At 53.8% G+C, this 7,776-nt stretch overlaps 1 protein-coding gene across 4 annotated transcripts in view; it reads right to left on the bottom strand.

The window, feature by feature from the left end:
* The window catches only part of KIAA1210 (KIAA1210 ortholog), a 56,948-nt gene extending 49,524 nt beyond the window's left edge, over window positions 1-7,424 (bottom strand). For all 4 annotated transcript variants that reach the window (XM_058712975.1, XM_058712973.1, XM_058712977.1 and 1 more), the window contains exon 1: window positions 7,333-7,424. The gene's annotated coding sequence lies outside the window, so the exon portion shown is untranslated. The remainder of the gene's footprint in view (window positions 1-7,332) is intronic.
* Window positions 7,425-7,776: the final 352 nt, after the last annotated feature.

Consider the following 7,776-nt stretch of genomic DNA (forward strand, 5'->3'; position numbering starts at 1 on the left):
AAGGTATTAATGACCTATGGCCCCTGTTCTTCGTCAGTGTCCCGAAAGCACGGGGTAAGACTTCCTGCAGTTATCCACACTCTCCAGGACCCCCCTGGTGACCCGCTTTGTAAAGTGACCATCGGCACTGAGGGCTACGGCCCAGGGCTGCGTGAGCACAAAGCCAGCTGGATCCAACCCCTGCCCTTTGCCCGTTATTAGCCACTGGGTCCACCGGCCACAGATACGGCTTGAGTTTGAATTCCAGATGCCCACCGAGCCACCCAGGTGCCCCGGACTTTGGCTCAGATCACGATCTCCCAGTTTGTGGGTTCGAGCCTCGAGTTGGGGTCTGTGCGGACAACTCAGAGCCTGCAGCCTGCTTCGGATTCTGTGTCTCCCTCTCTCTCTGCCCCTCCCCTGCTCACACTCTGTCTCTCTCTCAAATAAACATTAAAAAAATTTTTTTAATGAAATAAATTCCAGATGCCTAGGAAACCCACTGTCCCCAGAAAGCCTCTCTCTGAGCACACAGAGCACGATGGCTTCTTTCAGGGAACCCCCAGGCTCAGGTGAGGCTGCTCGCGTCCCTCATGAACACTATACTTGTGACCAGCTCAGAGCCTGGTGCTCTGTCCTTTGTCCTCACCTGTCCCTGAACAGTTCAGTCTGCTCTTCTGGACATGACACTGGCCCAGCAGAGAGAATCCTTTCCCTCTTTCCTTCTCTCAAGAAAGGACTAAACAGGGACACCTGGGTGGCTCAGTCGGTTAAGTATCTGACTTCAGTTCAGGTCATGATCTTGTACTCTTGAGTTCAAGCCCCACATTGGGCTCCATGCTGACAGCTCGGAGCCTGGAGCTCAGAGCTTGGAGCCTGGAGCCTGCTTTGGATTTTGTGTCTCTCCCCCCAACCCCAAATGCCAAGCTTCTGTGCGCACTTAGAGTGGCTCCTGGACTCTCCTGCCACACGCTTGGCTGGGTGACAGAGGGAGGAGGACCCGACGTCGTGAAGAGCTCCCGGTTTCCGTCTGCTCTCCGACACAACCTCCCCACGTCATCTGCAATATTAAGGCGACTCTACCGAGGCAGGAATTTTGTGCCGTCTAAAAAAAGAGCACTCTTGTGTGCAGACTCATACCATAAATCTGACACTTACAGAGGGCTTTGTGCTATTCAGACCACTTCCGGGCGCCTGGGTGGCTCAGTTGGTTAAGCATCCGACTCCTGGTTGGTTGCAGCTCAGGTCATGATTTCACAGTTCATGAGTTCGAGCCCCACGCTGGCTCTGCACTGTCAGCACAGAGCCTGCTTGAGATGCTATCTCTCCCTCTCCCTCTCTCTCTCTCTCTCTGCCCCTCCCCTGTTCTCTCTCTCTCTCTCTCAAAATAAATAAATAAACTTAAAAAAAAAAAAACCCCACTTCCATAGCCATTTGACCCTCCCAGCAATTCTCTGACATAGACAGGGAAGTGGCATTATTGTGATGATCATTTTTATTATTCCCATTTGGCAGATGAGACAACCAAGGCCCAAAGAGGCATGCCTGTGGTAATGCCGTGAGGGTCCCATTTTACAGATGAGGAAACTGAGGCTCAGAAGGCTTCGATGACTCAAGACCATAAAGCTAGAAAGTGGTAGTCCGCTGAAGTGGAGTCTAATATGGAAGCCACTCAGCCCATGGGGCTATTTAACTTCAAGTCCACGGGGCGCCTGGGTGGCTCAGTCAGTGAAGTGTCCAACTTCGGCTCAGGCCCTGACCTCATGGTCGGTGGGTTCGAGCCCCGTGTCCGGCTCTGTGCTGACAGCTCGGAGCCTGGAGCCCACTTCACATTCTGTGTCTCCCAATCTCTCTGCCCCTCCTACGCTTGCGCTCGCTCTCTCTCTCTCTCTGTCTCTCAAAAATCAATAAATAAACATTTTAAAAAATAAATGAAATAAAATCAAAACTCAGTTCCTCAGTCACACTAGCCACACTGCAAATGCTCAATAGCCACAGGTGGCTAGTGCTTCTCATTAGCGGACAGAACAAACCACAGAACCTTCTATTGGATGTTGCTGGTCCAAATAAACACTTAGGGTGTTCCTCTTCAGACCACAACTTTGGTCACGTGTGATTATTTTCAGGCGGGGTTTCTCAAGGTTGACACGACTGACATGGGGGGCTGGAAAATTCTTTGTTGTGGGGGGGGGCGGTGGGGGGGGGACCTCTTCCTAAGCACGGCAGGATGTTCAGAGGCATCCCTAGCCTCTACCCACTAGATGTCAGTAGCACGCCTTCCCCCTCGCTGTGACAACTGAAAGTGTCTCCAGCCGGGGCCAAAGGTCCCTGGTGGGGAGGGGGGCAGAATCACTCCCCGTGTCCCTGCTGGGAGCCTGTGGGTTAAGGTTAGTAAGGTATACGAACGAACGAACGGCAACTTTTTCGCTACCTTAACTTGGCCTTCTGAAAACAAGCCTACTTCACCCAACCTCGCTTCTCCTACTGAATCGTGACTTACAGCAATTTGCATCGAGTGGCTGGTTTTCCTAGCTACTGGAGATTTCATGAAAAGCGTAAAACCACTTAAAGCAGAACCCGAGTGGAGATGCCAACCGGGGATTACTATAATGTTCTGTACGATCAGCTCCTCAAACTTCCTAGCCGCCGACCCAGAACTATGATTTGGAAAGGAAAGATGTAAAAAACAGACTGGTCTGGGATTCAGTCAGTTGAGCGTCCGACTCTTGATTTCCGTTCAGGTCACGATCCCAGGGATTCTCTCTGCCTCTCTCTCTGCCCCCTCTCCCTCGCTCGGGCTCTCTCGCTCTAAAAAAAAAAAAAAAAAAAATGGATTGGTTTATAAACCTAGAAGAACGTTAGAGCAAAAAAATCAATTAGGAAATGACAGAAGCAGTTGCATACTACATTTTGGCTCCTGATGTCCGGAAACAACAAACAACAAAAAATTGTGCCACTTGAGAAATTAGTGAAAAAATCCCCCACACGCCCAAGTGGGTGCAACAGAAAGGCTTGCAGAGGATTCAGATGGAACTGGTATAAGCATTCTCATATAAAATGCTGAAATTGGCTACTGATGAAATAACACACTTTTCCACATTTCAAATATATTCCCAAGGAAACGAAGCCTCCCTGCAGCAAATGGAACCCTCAGAATGCTGCTAAAGACCAAATGAAACCTGCCAACTACACCTTCTGAGAAATCTCCAAAAGCGTTTTTAAAATCAAAAAAAAAAAAAAAAGCTTTTAAAAACCATTTCATTTCCTCCTAATGACTTTTTCCAGAGTTAAACATTTTAGCGGCCCCTGGGGGGCTCAGTCGGTTAAGCGTCCGACTCCGGCTCAGGTCATGATCTCGCAGTTGGTGAGTCTGAACCCCACGTCGGGCTCTGTGCTGACAATGTGGGCCTGCTTGGGGTTCTCTCTCTCTCTCCCTCTCTCTCTCTCTCTGTCCCTCCCCTGTGCTCGCTGTCTCTCAATATAAATAAATAAGTTTTAAAAATATATAAATGAATGAATGAATGAGTAAATAAATAAAATAATGAATTCCGGGGTGCCTGGATGGTTCAGTCGGTTAAGCGTCAACTCTGATTTCAGCTCAGGTCATGATCTCCTGGTTTGTGAGTTCGAGCCCCAAGTCTGGCTCCGGGGCTGACAGTGCGGAACCTGCTTGGAATTCTTTCTCCCTCTCTCTCTCTCTCTCTCTGTCCCTCCCCTGTGCTCGCTCTCTCTCAATATAAATAAATAAGTTAAAAAATATATAAATGAATGAATGAATGAATGAGTAAATAAATAAAATAATGAATTCCGGGGTGCCTGGATGGTTCAGACGGTTAAGCATCAACTCTGATTTCAGCTCAGGTCATGATCTCCTGGTTTGTGAGTTCGAGCCCCAAGTCTGGCTCCGGGGCTGACAGTGTGGAACTTGCTTGGAATTCTTTCTCCCTCTCTCTCTCTCTCTCTGTGTCAAAATAAATAAACTTAAAAGAACAAAAAGAACTTTCCCGGCTGAAGCGGGGGGTGGGGGTGGGGGGGTGGTGGTGGTGGGGGTTGGTGGGGGGGGGCGGGGGCTGGGACAGGGCCTTGAGGGCTCCCCTATGGCTCTCACGAATGGAAAGTGCGTCAGACAGATGCCACAAGGTGAATGCAGGTTAGCAAAATGCAATAACCAGTCCGGGCTCCTTGCCAGAGGACTGGAGTTAACAGCCTTTCTTCTAAAACTAGAAGGAAAACAAACAAACAAAAACCTGAAAAAAGAGAAGGAAGCAGAGTGCCTCCGGGGTCTCTAATGACCACACTACACAATTCCAGCGAGGAGTGGAAGTCGGGTCTAAGCTGGGGGGCTGTGGATACACATTTCTGGTGCTTTCTGCCGGCTCACGTTTGGCCTCCCCAGCTGGAAGCTCATGCAGGGCCAGGCTCTGCGTTCAGGAGCACAGGAGGCAGGTGGAATGGGGAGACAGTGGGAGACTCAGCTACCGGAAGGATCTGCGGGGTCAGGCCTCTTCTAGCACTGGGTGCCAGGGGCCCTGGTCGGTCAGGTGCCCTCCCGCCGAGGTGCTAAGCCTCACCTTCCCGGCTCCCGTTCTTAGATGAGGAGAAGCCCACTAGTACGATGGGAGGGGCCCACCGGCCCGCCACGCTCCCCGAGATGACCACCAAGCACCAGAGTGACGCAAAAGCACTGAAGTCCCATGGACACGCGCGCTGTCGGGAATAATCCATCATCGCCTGTCAGTCTGACGGGGAGACGGGCCCTGGAGCCCAGGGTGGCAGTGTGCTGGTCTAGGGGAATCACTTAACATCTTTGGGGTCCAACTTCTTCACCCTTAAAATAAAGGCATTTTCACCCATGCCACCATTACGGGATCTTTTCTGGCAAGTTCTTTTGCTTTTCCTCCGTCTCCTCCTTCACGGGCACGTAGTTATGGCAAGACTACTTGTATTTTCTCCCTTCTACCAGTAAGCATTTTCACTGATCCCTTGATAAATTCCTGCTGTCACCGGCTGTCATACAATGTGTATAAAAGTAACGGGACTTAGGGGCGCCGGGAGTGGGGGTGGGGGGCTCAGCTGGTTAAGTGTCCGACTCTAGGTTTCGGCTCCAGTCGTGGTCTCACAGTTCGTGAGTTCAAGTCCCACCCACATCGGGCTCCGTGCCGACAGTGCAGAGCCTGCTTGGGATTCTCTCTCTCCCTCTCTCTCCCTCTCTCTCTCTCTCTCCGCCTCCTCCCCTGCTTTGCGCACTCTCTCTCTCTCTCTCAAAATAAGTAAATAAAACTTTAAAAAAATGAGAGCAGGACTTAATAGCTAGCTACCTTAAGCCACAGCTGTATCTACAATAACCAGCTCAGAATTTAAACACCAAAACGGGTACCCTTGCAAGTGGAGTAGAGCAAGGTATCAGTGAGGCTGGTGGAAGGCCTGGAAGCATATGGGTGGCTCCGAACACAGCCATTTCCACCAGTGGCCACACACCCCGAACACCTCCGATTCATAAAATAAAGGTCCCCACCTACGGGTAAAATCGCGACCCCAGGCGTGATCTGGACAGGAAACTGAGCCAAGCCTGTGTTTCCACCCTGCGTTTCGACTTCCAAAGCCTGCCTACCGGGGCCCCTCGAAAGGCTACAAACCCTCCCGATATGGCCAAGCTGTGATTCTAGGACGCCCCCTTGTTGGGGCCGTTGGGGGACGGAAGGTGGGAGAGAAGCGAAGCTTACGGTGGGGGGAGGGGGGAGCCAAGGAAAGAAAGAAAGGGAGGAAGAAGGGAGGGAGGGAGCCCTGGGAAAACTCCACCAGCTGGGAGGCCGAATACCGTCCAGCGCGCAACATATTCGGAAAACGAAGGCGACTCGGGGAGATTTAATGCGGTTTCTCCACTCATCCAAATCCCGCGCTCTCTTTCCGTCCCTTCCTCCTTCCTCTCGGCTCTCCCATTTCTGGCCCGGGTTCCTCCATCTGCTCCGGTCTTCCCTTACATTCCCTCCTCCTGAGCTCATACCTCCCACCCCACCTCTTGCAAAAGCTTCTCAAAGGTGTCCCGGTTCAGTCGAGAGCATGCCTTCAACACATGCTTGTGGCCTGGCTCCAGAAAAAAAAAAAAAAAAAAGGCAAACTTTCTTCCAGTGTTGAGCACAAAGCTTGCTCCGGAGCAAGTACACAGTATTTTGGAATGTCTACGGAGCCTCTGTGCCTGTTAGGTCCTTCGAGGGACTCCGAGCCACTTCCTCACAGAGGCTGTGGCTCCTTAAGCTCCTTAAATGCCTCCTTTTACCTTCTCCCATCTCTTCAGCCGTCTGATGAGCTCAGGCCTTCAACTGTGGCTACAGGAGTAGCCATTGGTCCACAAGTGTCTCTTGTCCACCCCCAACGACCTCAGGCTCCCCCTGATCCCCTCCACGGAAAGCAGACATCAGGATGAAGGGGCCCTGAGGAAGGCCCGTCGTTCGGCCGCAAACAGGAGAATCTAATATGAGCTCCCGGGGAAGAAGGGCTGGACGCTCGCCTGGGAGCAATGACATTGCCATGATCACCTCCCAAGGCAATGGCTCTATCTCGCTGGCCTCCCAGGCACGCCCGGCCATGCCCGCCGGCCTCTCTGTCATCTGGGGCTCCGGTGAATGACACAGAGGCGTAGACGTCTACCCAGGGGCGCCTGGTGCCAGTTTTGAAGCAGCAGCAAAAGGGGGCAGTCAGTCTACGCACACCTCCGTGTCTGAACCACCTCCGTTCAGCACTCCAAACGGAGGGCCGCAAAGAATCACACGGAACAGTGCTTTGGGCTGGCAGGTCAGGGGCTGTCAGTCCCGGTCTACAGAAATGCCTTTCCAGGAGAGGAGAGAGCACGGCGGGGGCCAAGTGCACCCCTGCAACCCTCAGCTGTTGGAGACCTGCAGCCAGTGAGGTGAATCTCTGGCCGGGATTCCAGGTTCCAGCTTCATGAATGAAAATGGAAAAGAATCGTGTACCCTCGCGTGGTTATTCTAACGGGGCTACTAGTCAAGGAAATTAACCTTGTAAAATCCAGATCGGTGGGGTGCTTTGTTTCAAGACGACTTGGGCTACGCTTGGACACGTGCAAGCTGCAACCTGTAGCTTTGCCCCCGTCTCTCTCCCTAACCCGCCTGGTTTATAAACATCGTCCTCGTGCAGCTGTCCCTTCTCAAGACCCTCGAGCCATTTGTCACACACGCTGGCGCCGGCGAGGCTGCACGAGTGCCACAAAGGACCCTCGCCCCGAGAGGTTGGGCATCACCCCCGCGCAGGGAAGGGGACTCTGGGAATAAGGGTATTGCCGCGTGCATCCCTACCGCTCGGCGACATCTTCCCTTCGGAGCGTCCCCTCCTCACCTTCGCGAGGAAATGAATCCACAACCGCCACAGCCCCGGAGAAACCGTCCCGCGTTCCGGCCGGTCCCGGGCTCCCTGGGACTCAGGCGAGGCAGGTGCGCGTGCGGCTGCCAGAGCGGGGCCGGGGGTGGGGGGGGGGTTGGGGGGGGTGGGGGGGTGGGGGAGTGGGGGGGGTGGGGGGGTGGGGGAGTGGGGGGGGGTGGGGGAGTGGGGGGGTGGGGGGGTGGGGGAGTGGGGGGGGGGTTGTTGGGGGAGGACGGAGTCTGCGGGCCCACGCCCACCTGCGCCAGGCTCCCCGCGCGTGCTGCCCCCAGGCGGTGGGCGCGAGGCCGCGGGTTCGAGCCCCGGCCCGGGCCCGGACTCGCTCCGCGCTGGTCCTGTGGGCGGCGAGCGGTCCCCGCGGCGGAGGCCGAGGGCTCTGCCACCCTCGGCTCCGGGGAGCCT

The sequence above is a fragment of the Neofelis nebulosa genome, chromosome X (genome assembly GCF_028018385.1).
Source record: "Neofelis nebulosa isolate mNeoNeb1 chromosome X, mNeoNeb1.pri, whole genome shotgun sequence".
Classification (NCBI taxonomy): domain Eukaryota; kingdom Metazoa; phylum Chordata; class Mammalia; order Carnivora; family Felidae; genus Neofelis; species Neofelis nebulosa.